Source organism: Chiloscyllium punctatum, chromosome 37, assembly GCF_047496795.1.
Source record: "Chiloscyllium punctatum isolate Juve2018m chromosome 37, sChiPun1.3, whole genome shotgun sequence".
Lineage (NCBI taxonomy): Eukaryota > Metazoa > Chordata > Chondrichthyes > Orectolobiformes > Hemiscylliidae > Chiloscyllium > Chiloscyllium punctatum.
The window spans coordinates 72,883,317-72,900,075 of record NC_092775.1 but is presented as its reverse complement, the minus strand read 5'-3'; positions in this window follow the sequence as shown (position 1 = coordinate 72,900,075).

Genomic DNA, 16,759 nt, shown 5'->3' with positions numbered 1-16,759 from the left:
AGGGGCTGAAACAGAGGGCGAGAAACAGAGGGTCTGAAACAGAGGGTCTGAAACAGAGGGTCTGAAGCAGAGGGCGAGAAACAGAGGGTCTGAAACAGAGGGGCTGAAACAGAGGGTCTGAAACAGAGGGGCTGAAACAGAGGGCGAGAAACAGAGGGTCTGAAACACAGGGTCTGAAACAGAGGGTCTGAAACAGAGGGCGAGATATAGAAGGCGAGTAACAGAGGGCGAGAAACAGAGGGCGAGAAACAGAGGGCGAGAAACAGAGGGTCTGAAACAGAGGGGCTGATACAGAGGGTGAGAAACAGAGGGTCTGACACAGAGGGTCTGAAACAGACGGGCTGAAACAGAGGGCGAGAAACAGAGGGCGAGAAACAGAGGGTCTGAAACAGAGGGCGAGAAACAGAGGGCGAGAAACAGAGGGCGAGAAACAGAGGGTCTGAAACAGAGGGTCTGAAAGTGAGGGGCTGAAACAGAGGGCGAGAAACAGAGGGCGAGGAACAGAGGGCGAGGAACAGAGGGACTGAAACAGAGGGGCTGAAACAGAGGGCGCGAAACAGAGGGTCTGAAACAGACGGTCTGACACAGAGGATCTGAAACGGAGGGTCTGAAACAGTGGGTTTGAATCCGAGGCTCTGACGCAGAGGGCGAGAAACAGAGGGTCTGAAACAGAGGGGCTGAAACAGAGGGTCTGAAACAGAGGGCGAGAAACAGAGGGGCTGAAACAGAGGGTCTGAAACAGAGGGCGAGAAACAGAGGGTCTGAAACAGAGGGGCTGAAACAGAGGGCGCGAAACAGAGGGTCTGAAACAGCGGGTCTGACACAGAGGGTCTGACACCGAGGGTCTGAAACAGAGGGTTTGAATCCGAGGCTCTGACGCAGAGGGCGAGAAACAGAGGGTCTGAAGCAGAGGGTCTGAAATAGAGGGTCTGAACCAGAGGGCGAAAAACAGAGGGTCTGAAACAGAGGGTCTGAAACAGAGGGCGAGAAACAGAGGGCGAGAAACACAGAGTCTGAAACAGAGGGGCTGAAAAAGAGGGCGAAAAACAGAGGGGCTGAAACAGAGGGGCTGAAACAGAGGGGCTGAAACAGAGGGTCTGAAACAGAGGGTGAGAAACAGTGTGCGAGAAACAGAGGGTCTGAAACAGAGGGCGAGAAACAGAGGGGCTGAAACAGAGGGTCTGAAACAGAGGGCGAGAAACAGAGGGTCTGAAACAGAGGGTGTGAAACAGAGGGTCTGAAACAGAGGGCGAGAAACAGAGGGCCTGAAACAGAGGGTCTGAAACAGAGGGTCTGAAACAGAGGGTGAGAAACAGTGGGCGAGAAACAGAGGGGCTGAAACAGAGGGCGCGAAACAGAGGGCGCGAAACAGAGGGCGCGAAACAGAGGGCGAGAAACAGAGGGCGAGAAACAGAGGGCGCGAAACAGAGGGTCTGAAACAGAGAGTCTGAAACAGAGGGCGAGAAACAGAGGGTCTGAAACAGAGGGTCTGAAACAGAGGGGCTGAAACAGAGGGCGAGAAACAAAGGGCGAGGAACAGAGGGTCTGAAACAGAGGGGCTGAAACAGAGGGCGCGAAACACAGGGTCTGAAACAGAGGGTATGACACAGAGGGTCTGAAACAGAGGGTCTGACACAGAGGGTCTGAAGCAGAGGGCGAGAAACGGAGGGTCTGAAACAGAGGGTCTGAAACAGAGGGCGAGAAACAGAGGGCGAGGAACAGAGTGTCTGAAACAGAGGGGCTGAAACAGAGGGTGCGAAACAGAGGGCGCGAAACAGAGGGTCTGAAACAGAGGGTCTGACACAGAGGGTCTGAAACAGAGGGTCTGAAACAGAGGTTTTGAAGCAGAGGGAGAGAAACCGAGGGTTTGAAACAGAGGGTCTGAAACAGAGGGTCTGAAACAGAGGGCGAGAAACAGAGGGCGAGAAACAGTGGGTCTGAAACAGAGGGCGAGAAACAGAGGGCGAGAAACAGAGGGCGAGAAACAGAGGGTCTGAAACAGAGGGTCTGAAAGTGAGGGGCTGAAACAGAGGGCGAGAAACAGAGGGCGAGGAACAGAGGGACTGAAACAGAGGGGCTGAAACAGACGGTCTGACACAGAGGGTCTGAAACAGAGGTCTGAAACAGTGGGTCTGAAGCAGCGGGCGAGAAACAGAGGGTCTGAAATAGTGGGTCTGAAACAGAGGGTCTGAAACAGAGGGCGAGAAACAGAGGGCGAGAAACAGAGGGTCTGAAACAGAGGGGCTGAAACAGAGGGCGAGAAACAGAGGGTCTGAAACAGAGGGGCTGAAACAGAGGGCGAGATACAGAGGGTCTGAAACAGAGGGTCTGAAACAGAAGGTCTGAAACAGAGGGTCTGATACAGAGGGCGAGAAACAGAGGGTCTGAAATAGAGGGGCTGAAACAGAGGGCGCGAAATAGAGCGGCTGAAGCAGCGGGGCTGAAACAGAGGGGCTGAAACAGAGGGCGAGAAACAGAGGGGCTGAAACAGAGGGGCTGAAACAGAGGGGCTGAAACAGAGGGGCTGAAACAGAGGGTCTGAAACAGAGGGCGAGAAACAGAGGGGCTGAAACACAGGGGCTGAAACAGAGGGTACGAAACAGAGGGCGCGAAACAGAGGGGCTGAAACAGAGGGTCTGAAACAGAGGGGCTGAAACAGAGGGTCTGAAACAGAGGGCGAGAAACAGAGGGGCTGAAACAGAGGGTCTGAAACAGAGGGCGAGAAACAGAGGGTCTTAAACAGAGGGCGAGAAACAGAAGGTCTGAAACAGAGGGTGTGAAACAGAGGGTCTGAAACAGAGGGTGAGAAACAGAGGGCCTGAAACAGAGGGTCTGAAACAGAGGGTCTGAAACAGAGGGTGAGAAAAAGAGGGCGAGAAACAGAGGGGCTGAAACAGAGGGCGCGAAACAGAGGGCGCGAAACAGAGGGCGCGAAACAGAGGGCGCGAAACAGAGGGCGAGAAACAGAGGGCGCGAAACAGATGGTCTGAAACAGAGGGTCTGGAACAGAGGGCGAGAAACAGAGGGTCTGAAAAAGAGGGTCTGAAACAGAGGGGCTGAAACAGAGGGCGAGAAACAAAGGGCGAGGAACAGAGGGTCTGAAACAGAGGGGCTGAAACAGAGGGCGCGAAACACAGGGTCTGAAACAGAGGGTCTGACACAGAGGGACTGAAACAGAGGGTCTGAAACAGAGGGTCTGAAGCAGAGGGCGAGAAACGGAGGGTCTGAAACAGTGGGTCTGAAACAGAGGGCGAGAAACAGAGGGCGAGGATCAGAGGGTCTGAAACAGAGGGGCTGAAACAGAGGGCGCGAAACAGAGGGCGCGAAACAGAGGGTCTGAAACAGAGGGTCTGACACAGAGGGTCTGAAACAGAGGGTCTGAAGCAGAGGGAGAGAAACCGAGGGTTTGAAACAGAGGGTCTGAAACAGAGGGTCTGAAACAGAGGGCGAGAAACAGAGGGTCTGAAACAGGGGGGCTGAAACACAGGGGCTGAAACAGAGGGGCTGAAACAGAGGGCGAGAAACAGAGGGTCTGAAACAGAGGGGCTGAAACAGAGGGCGCGAAACAGAGCGGCTGAAACAGCGGGGCTGAAACAGAGGGGCTGAAACAGAGGGCGAGAAACAGAGGGGCTGAAACAGAGGGGCTGAAACAGAGGGGCTGAAACAGAGGGTCTGAAACAGAGGGCGAGAAACAGAAGGGCTGAAACACAGGGGCTGAAACAGAGGGTACGAAACAGAGGGCGCGAAACAGAGGGGCTGAAACATAGGGTCTGAAACAGAGGGTCTGAAACAGAGGGTCTGAAACAGAGGGCGAGAAACAGAGGGGCTGAAACAGAGGGTCTGAAACAGAGGGCGAGAAACAGAGGGTCTGAAACAGAGGGCGAGAAACAGAAGGTCTGAAACAGAGGGTGTGAAACAGAGGGTCTGAAACAGAGGGCGAGAAACAGAGGGCCTGAAACAGAGGGTCTGAAACAGAGGGTCTGAAACAGAGGGTGAGAAACAGAGGGCGAGAAACAGAGGGGCTGAAACAGAGGGCGCGAAACAGAGGGCGCGAAACAGAGGGCGCGAAACAGAGGGCGAGAAACAGAGGGCGCGAAACAGATGGTCTGAAACAGAGGGTCTGGAACAGAGGGCGAGAAACAGAGGGTCTGAAAAAGAGGGTCTGACACAGAGGGACTGAAACAGAGGGTCTGAAACAGAGGGTCTGAAGCAGAGGGTGAGAAACGCAGGGTCTGAAACAGTGGGTCTGAAACAGAGGGCGAGAAACAGAGGGCGAGGAACAGAGGGTCTGAAACATAGGGGCTGAAACAGAGGGCGCGAAACAGAGGGCGCGAAACAGAGGGTCTGAAACAGAGGGTCTGACACAGAGGGTCTGAAACAGAGGGTCTGAAGCAGAGGGAGAGAAACCGAGGGTTTGAAACAGAGGGTCTGAAACAGAGGGTCTGAAACAGAGGGCGAGAAACAGAGGCTCTGAAACACAGGGGCTGAAACACAGGGGCTGAAACAGAGGGGCTGAAACAGAGGGCGAGAAACAGAGGGTCTGAAACAGAGGGCGAGAAACAGAGGGTGAGAAACAGAGGGGCTGAAACAGAGGGGCTGAAACAGAGGGGCTGAAACAGAGGGGCTGAAACAGAGGGGCTGAAACAGTGGGCGAGAAACAGAGGGCGAGAATCAGAGGGCGAGAAACAGAGGGCGAGAAACAGAGGGCGCGAAACAGAGGGTCTGAAACAGAGTGTCAGAAACAGAGGGTCTGAAACAGAGGGCGAGAAACAGAGGGTCTGAAACAGAGGGTCTGAAACAGAGGGTCTGAAACAGAGGGTCTGAAACAGAGGGCGAGAAACAGAGGGCGAGGAACAGAGGGTCTGAAACAGAGGGTCTGAAACAGAGGGTGAGAAACAGAGGGCGAGGAACAGAGGGTCTGACACAGAGGGTCTTAAACAGAGGGTCTGAAACAGAGGGTCTGAAGCAGAGGGCGAGAAACAGAGGGTCTGAAACAGAGGGTCTGAAACAGAGAGTCTGAAACAGAGGGTCTGAAGCAGAGGGCGAGAAACAGAGGGTCTGAATCAGAGGGGCTGAAACAGAGGGCGAGAAACAGAGGGTCTGAAACAGGGGGTCTGCAACAGAGGGTCTGAAGCAGAGGGCGAGAAACAGAGGGTCTGAAACAGAGGGTCTGAAACAGAGGGCGAGAAACAGAGGGCGAGAAACAGAGGGCGAGAAACAGAGGGTCTGAAACAGAGGGTCTGAAATTGAGGGGCTGAAACAGAGCGCGAGAAACAGAGGGCGAGGAACAGAGGGCGAGGAACAGAGGGACTGAAACAGAGGGGCTGAAACAGAGGGCGCGAAACAGAGGGTCTGAAACAGACGGTCTGACACAGAGGGTCTGAAACAGAGGGTCTGAAACAGTGGGTCTGAAGCAGCGGGCATGAAACAGAGGGTCTGAAATAGTTGGTCTGAAACAGAGGGTCTGAAACAGAGGGCGAGAGACAGAGGGCAAGAAACAGAGGGTCTGAAACAGAGGGGCTGAAACAGAGGGCGAGAAACAGAGGGCGAGAAACAGAGGGTCTGAAACAGAGGGGCTGAAACAGAGGGCAAGAAACAGAGGGTCTGAAACAGAGGGTCTGAAACAGAAGGTCTGAAACAGAGGGTCTGATACAGAGGGCGAGAAACAGAGGGTCTGAAATAGAGGGGCTGAAACAGAGGGCGCGAAACAGAGCAGCTGAAACAGCGGGGCTGAAACAGAGGGGCTGAAACAGAGGGCGAGAAACAGAGGGGCTGAAACAGAGGGGCTGAAACAGAGGGGCTGAAACAGAGGGTCTGAAACAGAGGGCGAGAAACAGAGGGGCTGAAACACAGGGGCTGAAACAGAGGGTCTGAAACAGAGGGTCTGAAACAGAGGGGCTGAAACAGAGGGTCTGAAACAGAGGGGCTGAAACAGAGGGTCTGAAACAGAGGGCGAGAAACAGAGGGGCTGAAACAGAGGGTCTGAAACAGAGGGCGAGAAACAGAGGGTCTGAAACAGAGGGGCTGAAACAGAGGGCGCGAAACAGAGGGTCTGAAACAGCGGGTCTGACACAGAGGGTCTGACACCGAGGGTCTGAAACAGAGGGTCTGAAACAGAGGGGCTGAAACAGAGTGCGAGAAACAGAGGGCGAGAAACAGAGGGCGAGAAACAGAGGGCGAGAAAAAGAGGGCGAGAAACAGAGGGCCTGAAACAGTGGGTCTGAAACAGGGGGTCTGAAACAGAGGGTCTGAAACAGAGGGCGAGAAACAGAGTGTCTGAAAGAGAGGGTCTGAAACAGAGGGTCTGAAACAGAGGGTCTGAAACAGAGGGCGAGAAACAGAGGGCGAGGAACAGAGGGTCTGAAACAGAGGGGCTGAAACAGAGGGTCTGAAGCAGAGGGCGAGAAACAGAGGGTCTGAAACAGAGGGCGAGAAACTAAGGGCGAGAAACAGAGGGTCTGAAACAGAGGGGCTGAAACAGAGGGCGAGAAACAGAGGGTCTGAAACAGAGGGTGTGAAACAGAGAGTCTGAAAGAGAGGGTTTGAAGCAGAGGGCGAGAAACAGAGGGTCTGAAACAGAGGGCGAGAAACAGAGGGCGAGAAACAGAGGGTCTGAAACAGAGGGGCTGAAACAGAGGGCGAGAAACAGAGGGTCTGAAACAGAGGGTCTGAAACAGAGGGTCTGAAGCAGAGGGCGAGAAACAGAGGGTCTGAAACAGAGGGGCTGAAACAGAGGGTCTGAAACAGAGGGGCTGAAACAGAGGGCGAGAAACAGAGGGTCTGAAACACAGGGTCTGAAACAGAGGGTCTGAAACAGAGGGCGATAAATAGAAGGCGAGTAACAGAGGGCGAGAAACAGAGGGCGAGAAACAGAGGGCGAGAAACAGAGGGTCTGAAACAGAGGGGCTGATACAGAGGGTGAGAAACAGAGGGTCTGACACAGAGGGTCTGAAACAGACGGGCTGAAACAGAGGGCGAGAAACAGAGGGCGAGAAACAGAGGGTCTGAAACAGAGGGCGAGAAACAGAGGGCGAGAAACAGAGGGCGAGAAACAGAGGGTCTGAAACAGAGGGTCTGAAAGTGAGGGGCTGAAACAGAGGGCGAGAAACAGAGGGCGAGGAACAGAGGGCGAGGAACAGAGGGACTGAAACAGAGGGGCTGAAACAGAGGGCGCGAAACAGAGGGTCTGAAACAGACGGTCTGACACAGAGGATCTGAAACGGAGGGTCTGAAACAGTGGGTTTGAATCCGAGGCTCTGACGCAGAGGGCGAGAAACAGAGGGTCTGAAACAGAGGGGCTGAAACAGAGGGTCTGAAACAGAGGGCGAGAAACAGAGGGGCTGAAACAGAGGGTCTGAAACAGAGGGCGAGAAACAGAGGGTCTGAAACAGAGGGGCTGAAACAGAGGGCGCGAAACAGAGGGTCTGAAACAGCGGGTCTGACACAGAGGGTCTGACACCGAGGGTCTGAAACAGAGGGTTTGAATCCGAGGCTCTGACGCAGAGGGCGAGAAACAGAGGGTCTGAAGCAGAGGGTCTGAAATAGAGGGTCTGAACCAGAGGGCGAAAAACAGAGGGTCTTAAACAGAGGGTCTGAAACAGAGGGCGAGAAAAAGAGGGCGAGAAACACAGAGTCTGAAACAGAGGGGCTGAAAAAGAGGGCGAAAAACAGAGGGTCTGAAACAGAGGGGCTGAAACAGAGGGTCTGAAGCAGAGGGCGAGAAACAGAGGGTCTGAAACAGAGGGCGAGAAACAGAGGGCGAGAAACAGAGGGTCTGAAACAGAGGGGCTGAAACAGAGGGCGAGAAACAGAGGGTCTGAAACAGAGGGTCTGAAACAGAGAGTCTGAAACAGAGGGTCTGAAGCAGAGGGCGAGAAACAGAGGGTCTGAAACAGAGGGCGAGAAACAGAGGGCGAGAAACAGAGGGTCTGAAACAGAGGGGCTGAAACAGAGGGCGAGAAACAGAGGGTCTGAAACAGAGGGTCTGAAACAGAGGGTCTGAAGCAGAGGGCGAGAAACAGAGGGTCTGAAACAGAGGGGCTGAAACAGAGGGTCTGAAACAGAGGGGCTGAAACAGAGGGCGAGAAACAGAGGGTCTGAAACACAGGGTCTGAAACAGAGGGTCTGAAACAGAGGGCGAGAAACAGAAGGCGAGTAACAGAGGGCGAGAAACAGAGGGCGAGAAACAGAGGGCGAGAAACAGAGGGTCTGAAACAGAGGGCGAGAAACAGAGGGCGAGAAACAGAGGGTCTGAAACAGAGGGGCTGAAACAGAGGGCGAGAAACAGAGGGTCTGAAACAGAGGGTGTGAAACAGAGAGTCTGAAACAGAGGGTCTGAAGCAGAGGGCGAGAAACAGAGGGTCTGAAACAGAGGGCGAGAAACAGAGGGCGAGAAACAGAGGGTCTGAAACAGAGGGGCTGAAACAGAGGGCGAGAAACAGAGGGTCTGAAACAGAGGGTCTGAAACAGAGGGTCTGAAGCAGAGGGCGAGAAACAGAGGGTCTGAAACAGAGGGGCTGAAACAGAGGGTCTGAAACAGAGGGGCTGAAACAGAGGGCGAGAAACAGAGGGTCTGAAACACAGGGTCTGAAACAGAGGGTCTGAAACAGAGGGCGAGATATAGAAGGCGAGTAACAGAGGGCGAGAAACAGAGGGCGAGAAACAGAGGGCGAGAAACAGAGGGTCTGAAACAGAGGGGCTGATACAGAGGGTGAGAAACAGAGGGTCTGACACAGATGGTCTGAAACAGACGGGCTGAAACAGAGGGCGAGAAACAGAGGGCGAGAAACAGAGGGTCTGAAACAGAGGGCGAGAAACAGAGGGCGAGAAACAGAGGGCGAGAAACAGAGGGTCTGAAACAGAGGGTCTGAAAGTGAGGGGCTGAAACAGAGGGCGAGAAACAGAGGGCGAGGAACAGAGGGCGAGGAACAGAGGGACTGAAACAGAGGGGCTGAAACAGAGGGCGCGAAACAGAGGGTCTGAAACAGACGGTCTGACACAGAGGATCTGAAACGGAGGGTCTGAAACAGTGGGTTTGAATCCGAGGCTCTGACGCAGAGGGCGAGAAACAGAGGGTCTGAAACAGAGGGGCTGAAACAGAGGGTCTGAAACAGAGGGCGAGAAACAGAGGGGCTGAAACAGAGGGTCTGAAACAGAGGGCGAGAAACAGAGGGTCTGAAACAGAGGGGCTGAAACAGAGGGCGCGAAACAGAGGGTCTGAAACAGCGGGTCTGACACAGAGGGTCTGACACCGAGGGTCTGAAACAGAGGGTTTGAATCCGAGGCTCTGACGCAGAGGGCGAGAAACAGAGGGTCTGAAGCAGAGGGTCTGAAATAGAGGGTCTGAACCAGAGGGCGAAAAACAGAGGGTCTGAAACAGAGGGTCTGAAACAGAGGGCGAGAAACAGAGGGCGAGAAACACAGAGTCTGAAACAGAGGGGCTGAAAAAGAGGGCGAAAAACAGAGGGGCTGAAACAGAGGGGCTGAAACAGAGGGGCTGAAACAGAGGGTCTGAAACAGAGGGTGAGAAACAGTGTGCGAGAAACAGAGGGTCTGAAACAGAGGGCGAGAAACAGAGGGGCTGAAACAGAGGGTCTGAAACAGAGGGCGAGAAACAGAGGGTCTGAAACAGAGGGTGTGAAACAGAGGGTCTGAAACAGAGGGCGAGAAACAGAGGGCCTGAAACAGAGGGTCTGAAACAGAGGGTCTGAAACAGAGGGTGAGAAACAGTGGGCGAGAAACAGAGGGGCTGAAACAGAGGGCGCGAAACAGAGGGCGCGAAACAGAGGGCGCGAAACAGAGGGCGAGAAACAGAGGGCGAGAAACAGAGGGCGCGAAACAGAGGGTCTGAAACAGAGAGTCTGAAACAGAGGGCGAGAAACAGAGGGTCTGAAACAGAGGGTCTGAAACAGAGGGGCTGAAACAGAGGGCGAGAAACAAAGGGCGAGGAACAGAGGGTCTGAAACAGAGGGGCTGAAACAGAGGGCGCGAAACACAGGGTCTGAAACAGAGGGTATGACACAGAGGGTCTGAAACAGAGGGTCTGACACAGAGGGTCTGAAGCAGAGGGCGAGAAACGAAGGGTCTGAAACAGAGGGTCTGAAACAGAGGGCGAGAAACAGAGGGCGAGGAACAGAGTGTCTGAAACAGAGGGGCTGAAACAGAGGGTGCGAAACAGAGGGCGCGAAACAGAGGGTCTGAAACAGAGGGTCTGACACAGAGGGTCTGAAACAGAGGGTCTGAAACAGAGGTTTTGAAGCAGAGGGAGAGAAACCGAGGGTTTGAAACAGAGGGTCTGAAACAGAGGGTCTGAAACAGAGGGCGAGAAACAGAGGGCGAGAAACAGTGGGTCTGAAACAGAGGGCGAGAAACAGAGGGCGAGAAACAGAGGGCGAGAAACAGAGGGTCTGAAACAGAGGGTCTGAAAGTGAGGGGCTGAAACAGAGGGCGAGAAACAGAGGGCGAGGAACAGAGGGACTGAAACAGAGGGGCTGAAACAGACGGTCTGACACAGAGGGTCTGAAACAGAGGTCTGAAACAGTGGGTCTGAAGCAGCGGGCGAGAAACAGAGGGTCTGAAATAGTGGGTCTGAAACAGAGGGTCTGAAACAGAGGGCGAGAAACAGAGGGCGAGAAACAGAGGGTCTGAAACAGAGGGGCTGAAACAGAGGGCGAGAAACAGAGGGTCTGAAACAGAGGGGCTGAAACAGAGGGCGAGATACAGAGGGTCTGAAACAGAGGGTCTGAAACAGAAGGTCTGAAACAGAGGGTCTGATACAGAGGGCGAGAAACAGAGGGTCTGAAATAGAGGGGCTGAAACAGAGGGCGCGAAATAGAGCGGCTGAAGCAGCGGGGCTGAAACAGAGGGGCTGAAACAGAGGGCGAGAAACAGAGGGGCTGAAACAGAGGGGCTGAAACAGAGGGGCTGAAACAGAGGGGCTGAAACAGAGGGTCTGAAACAGAGGGCGAGAAACAGAGGGGCTGAAACACAGGGGCTGAAACAGAGGGTACGAAACAGAGGGCGCGAAACAGAGGGGCTGAAACAGAGGGTCTGAAACAGAGGGGCTGAAACAGAGGGTCTGAAACAGAGGGCGAGAAACAGAGGGGCTGAAACAGAGGGTCTGAAACAGAGGGCGAGAAACAGAGGGTCTTAAACAGAGGGCGAGAAACAGAAGGTCTGAAACAGAGGGTGTGAAACAGAGGGTCTGAAACAGAGGGTGAGAAACAGAGGGCCTGAAACAGAGGGTCTGAAACAGAGGGTCTGAAACAGAGGGTGAGAAAAAGAGGGCGAGAAACAGAGGGGCTGAAACAGAGGGCGCGAAACAGAGGGCGCGAAACAGAGGGCGCGAAACAGAGGGCGCGAAACAGAGGGCGAGAAACAGAGGGCGCGAAACAGATGGTCTGAAACAGAGGGTCTGGAACAGAGGGCGAGAAACAGAGGGTCTGAAAAAGAGGGTCTGAAACAGAGGGGCTGAAACAGAGGGCGAGAAACAAAGGGCGAGGAACAGAGGGTCTGAAACAGAGGGGCTGAAACAGAGGGCGCGAAACACAGGGTCTGAAACAGAGGGTCTGACACAGAGGGACTGAAACAGAGGGTCTGAAACATAGGGTCTGAAGCAGAGGGCGAGAAACGGAGGGTCTGCAACAGTGGGTCTGAAACAGAGGGCGAGAAACAGAGGGCGAGGAACAGAGGGTCTGAAACAGAGGGGCTGAAACAGAGGGCGCGAAACAGAGGGTGCGAAACAGAGGGTCTGAAACAGAGGGTCTGACACAGAGGGTCTGAAACAGAGGGTCTGAAGCAGAGGGAGAGAAACCGAGGGTTTGAAACAGAGGGTCTGAAACAGAGGGTCTGAAACAGAGGGCGAGAAACAGAGGGTCTGAAACAGGGGGGCTGAAACACAGGGGCTGAAACAGAGGGGCTGAAACAGAGGGCGAGAAACAGAGGGTCTGAAACAGAGGGGCTGAAACAGAGGGCGCGAAACAGAGCGGCTGAAACAGCGGGGCTGAAACAGAGGGGCTGAAACAGAGGGCGAGAAACAGAGGGGCTGAAACAGAGGGGCTGAAACAGAGGGGCTGAAACAGAGGGTCTGAAACAGAGGGCGAGAAACAGAAGGGCTGAAACACAGGGGCTGAAACAGAGGGTACGAAACAGAGGGCGCGAAACAGAGGGGCTGAAACATAGGGTCTGAAACAGAGGGTCTGAAACAGAGGGTCTGAAACAGAGGGCGAGAAACAGAGGGGCTGAAACAGAGGGTCTGAAACAGAGGGCGAGAAACAGAGGGTCTGAAACAGAGGGCGAGAAACAGAAGGTCTGAAACAGAGGGTGTGAAACAGAGGGTCTGAAACAGAGGGCGAGAAACAGAGGGCCTGAAACAGAGGGTCTGAAACAGAGGGTCTGAAACAGAGGGTGAGAAACAGAGGGCGAGAAACAGAGGGGCTGAAACAGAGGGCGCGAAACAGAGGGCGCGAAACAGAGGGCGCGAAACAGAGGGCGAGAAACAGAGGGCGCGAAACAGATGGTCTGAAACAGAGGGTCTGGAACAGAGGGCGAGAAACAGAGGGTCTGAAAAAGAGGGTCTGACACAGAGGGACTGAAACAGAGGGTCTGAAACAGAGGGTCTGAAGCAGAGGGTGAGAAACGCAGGGTCTGAAACAGTGGGTCTGAAACAGAGGGCGAGAAACAGAGGGCGAGGAACAGAGGGTCTGAAACATAGGGGCTGAAACAGAGGGCGCGAAACAGAGGGCGCGAAACAGAGGGTCTGAAACAGAGGGTCTGACACAGAGGGTCTGAAACAGAGGGTCTGAAACAGAGGGTCTGAAGCAGAGGGAGAGAAACCGAGGGTTTGAAACAGAGGGTCTGAAACAGAGGGTCTGAAACAGAGGGCGAGAAACAGAGGGTCTGAAACACAGGGGCTGAAACACAGGGGCTGAAACAGAGGGGCTGAAACAGAGGGCGAGAAACAGAGGGTCTGAAACAGAGGGCGAGAAACAGAGGGTGAGAAACAGAGGGGCTGAAACAGAGGGGCTGAAACAGAGGGGCTGAAACAGAGGGGCTGAAACAGAGGCGCTGAAACAGTGGGCGAGAAACAGAGGGCGAGAATCAGAGGGCGAGAAACAGAGGGCGAGAAACAGAGGGCGCGAAACAGAGGGTCTGAAACAGAGTGTCAGAAACAGAGGGTCTGAAACAGAGGGCGAGAAACAGAGGGTCTGAAACAGAGGGTCTGAAACAGAGGGTCTGAAACAGAGGGTCTGAAACAGAGGGCGAGAAACAGAGGGCGAGGAACAGAGGGTCTGAAACAGAGGGTCTGAAACAGAGGGTGAGAAACAGAGGGCGAGGAACAGAGGGTCTGACACAGAGGGTCTTAAACAGAGGGTCTGAAACAGAGGGTCTGAAGCAGAGGGCGAGAAACAGAGGGTCTGAAACAGAGGGTCTGAAACAGAGAGTCTGAAACAGAGGGTCTGAAGCAGAGGGCGAGAAACAGAGGGTCTGAATCAGAGGGGCTGAAACAGAGGGCGAGAAACAGAGGGTCTGAAACAGGGGGTCTGCAACAGAGGGTCTGAAGCAGAGGGCGAGAAACAGAGGGTCTGAAACAGAGGGTCTGAAACAGAGGGCGAGAAACAGAGGGCGAGAAACAGAGGGCGAGAAACAGAGGGTCTGAAACAGAGGGTCTGAAATTGAGGGGCTGAAACAGAGCGCGAGAAACAGAGGGCGAGGAACAGAGGGCGAGGAACAGAGGGACTGAAACAGAGGGGCTGAAACAGAGGGCGCGAAACAGAGGGTCTGAAACAGACGGTCTGACACAGAGGGTCTGAAACAGAGGGTCTGAAACAGTGGGTCTGAAGCAGCGGGCGAGAAACAGAGGGTCTGAAATAGTTGGTCTGAAACAGAGGGTCTGAAACAGAGGGCGAGAGACAGAGGGCAAGAAACAGAGGGTCTGAAACAGAGGGGCTGAAACAGAGGGCGAGAAACAGAGGGCGAGAAACAGAGGGTCTGAAACAGAGGGGCTGAAACAGAGGGCGAGAAACAGAGGGTCTGAAACAGAGGGTCTGAAACAGAAGGTCTGAAACAGAGGGTCTGATACAGAGGGCGAGAAACAGAGGGTCTGAAATAGAGGGGCTGAAACAGAGGGCGCGAAACAGAGCAGCTGAAACAGCGGGGCTGAAACAGAGGGGCTGAAACAGAGGGCGAGAAACAGAGGGGCTGAAACAGAGGGGCTGAAACAGAGGGGCTGAAACAGAGGGTCTGAAACAGAGGGCGAGAAACAGAGGGGCTGAAACACAGGGGCTGAAACAGAGGGTCTGAAACAGAGGGTCTGAAACAGAGGGGCTGAAACAGAGGGTCTGAAACAGAGGGGCTGAAACAGAGGGTCTGAAACAGAGGGCGAGAAACAGAGGGGCTGAAACAGAGGGTCTGAAACAGAGGGCGAGAAACAGAGGGTCTGAAACAGAGGGGCTGAAACAGAGGGCGCGAAACAGAGGGTCTGAAACAGCGGGTCTGACACAGAGGGTCTGACACCGAGGGTCTGAAACAGAGGGTCTGAAACAGAGGGGCTGAAACAGAGTGCGAGAAACAGAGGGCGAGAAACAGAGGGCGAGAAACAGAGGGCGAGAAAAAGAGGGCGAGAAACAGAGGGCCTGAAACAGTGGGTCTGAAACAGGGGGTCTGAAACAGAGGGTCTGAAACAGAGGGCGAGAAACAGAGTGTCTGAAAGAGAGGGTCTGAAACAGAGGGTCTGAAACAGAGGGTCTGAAACAGAGGGCGAGAAACAGAGGGCGAGGAACAGAGGGTCTGAAACAGAGGGGCTGAAACAGAGGGTCTGAAGCAGAGGGCGAGAAACAGAGGGTCTGAAACAGAGGGCGAGAAACTGAGGGCGAGAAACAGAGGGTCTGAAACAGAGGGGCTGAAACAGAGGGCGAGAAACAGAGGGTCTGAAACAGAGGGTGTGAAACAGAGAGTCTGAAAGAGAGGGTTTGAAGCAGAGGGCGAGAAACAGAGGGTCTGAAACAGAGGGCGAGAAACAGAGGGCGAGAAACAGAGGGTCTGAAACAGAGGGGCTGAAACAGAGGGCGAGAAACAGAGGGTCTGAAACAGAGGGTCTGAAACAGAGGGTCTGAAGCAGAGGGCGAGAAACAGAGGGTCTGAAACAGAGGGGCTGAAACAGAGGGTCTGAAACAGAGGGGCTGAAACAGAGGGCGAGAAACAGAGGGTCTGAAACACAGGGTCTGAAACAGAGGGTCTGAAACAGAGGGCGATAAATAGAAGGCGAGTAACAGAGGGCGAGAAACAGAGGGCGAGAAACAGAGGGCGAGAAACAGAGGGTCTGAAACAGAGGGGCTGATACAGAGGGTGAGAAACAGAGGGTCTGACACAGAGGGTCTGAAACAGAGGGGCTGAAACAGAGGGCGAGAAACAGAGGGCGAGAAACAGAGGGTCTGAAACAGAGGGCGAGAAACAGAGGGCGAGAAACAGAGGGCGAGAAACAGAGGGTCTGAAACAGAGGGTCTGAAAGTGAGGGGCTGAAACAGAGGGCGAGAAACAGAGGGCGAGGAACAGAGGGCGAGGAACAGAGGGACTGAAACAGAGGGGCTGAAACAGAGGGCGCGAAACAGAGGGTCTGAAACAGACGGTCTGACACAGAGGATCTGAAACGGAGGGTCTGAAACAGTGGGTTTGAATCCGAGGCTCTGACGCAGAGGGCGAGAAACAGAGGGTCTGAAACAGAGGGGCTGAAACAGAGGATCTGAAACAGAGGGCGAGAAACAGAGGGGCTGAAACAGAGGGTCTGAAACAGAGGGCGAGAAACAGAGGGTCTGAAACAGAGGGCGCGAAACAGAGGGTCTGAAACAGCGGGTCTGACACAGAGGGTCTGACACCGAGGGTCTGAAACAGAGGGTTTGAATCCGAGGCTCTGACGCAGAGGGCGAGAAACAGAGGGTCTGAAGCAGAGGGTCTGAAATAGAGGGTCTGAACCAGAGGGCGAAAAACAGAGGGTCTTAAACAGAGGGTCTGAAACAGAGGGCGAGAAAAAGAGGGCGAGAAACACAGAGTCTGAAACAGAGGGGCTGAAAAAGAGGGCGAAAAACAGAGGGTCTGAAACAGAGGGGCTGAAACAGAGGGTCTGAAGCAGAGGGCGAGAAACAGAGGGTCTGAAACAGAGGGCGAGAAACAGAGGGCGAGAAACAGAGGGTCTGAAACAGAGGGGCTGAAACAGAGGGCGAGAAACAGAGGGTCTGAAACAGAGGGTCTGAAACAGAGAGTCTGAAACAGAGGGTCTGAAGCAGAGGGCGAGAAACAGAGGGTCTGAAACAGAGGGCGAGAAACAGAGGGCGAGAAACAGAGGGTCTGAAACAGAGGGGCTGAAACAGAGGGCGAGAAACAGAGGGTCTGAAACAGAGGGTCTGAAACAGAGGGTCTGAAGCAGAGGGCGAGAAACAGAGGGTCTGAAACAGAGGGGCTGAAACAGAGGGTCTGAAACAGAGGGGCTGAAACAGAGGGCGAGAAACAGAGGGTCTGAAACACAGGGTCTGAAACAGAGGGTCTGAAACAGAGGGCGAGAAACAGAAGGCGAGTAACAGAGGGCGAGAAACAGAGGGCGAGAAACAGAGGGCGAGAAACAGAGGGTCTGAAACAGAGGGGCTGATACAGAGGGTGAGAAACAGAGGGTCTGACACAGAGGGTCTGAAACAGACGGGCTGAAACAGAGGGCGAGAAACAGAGGGCGAGAAACAGAGGGTCTGAAACAGAGGGCGAGAAACAGAAG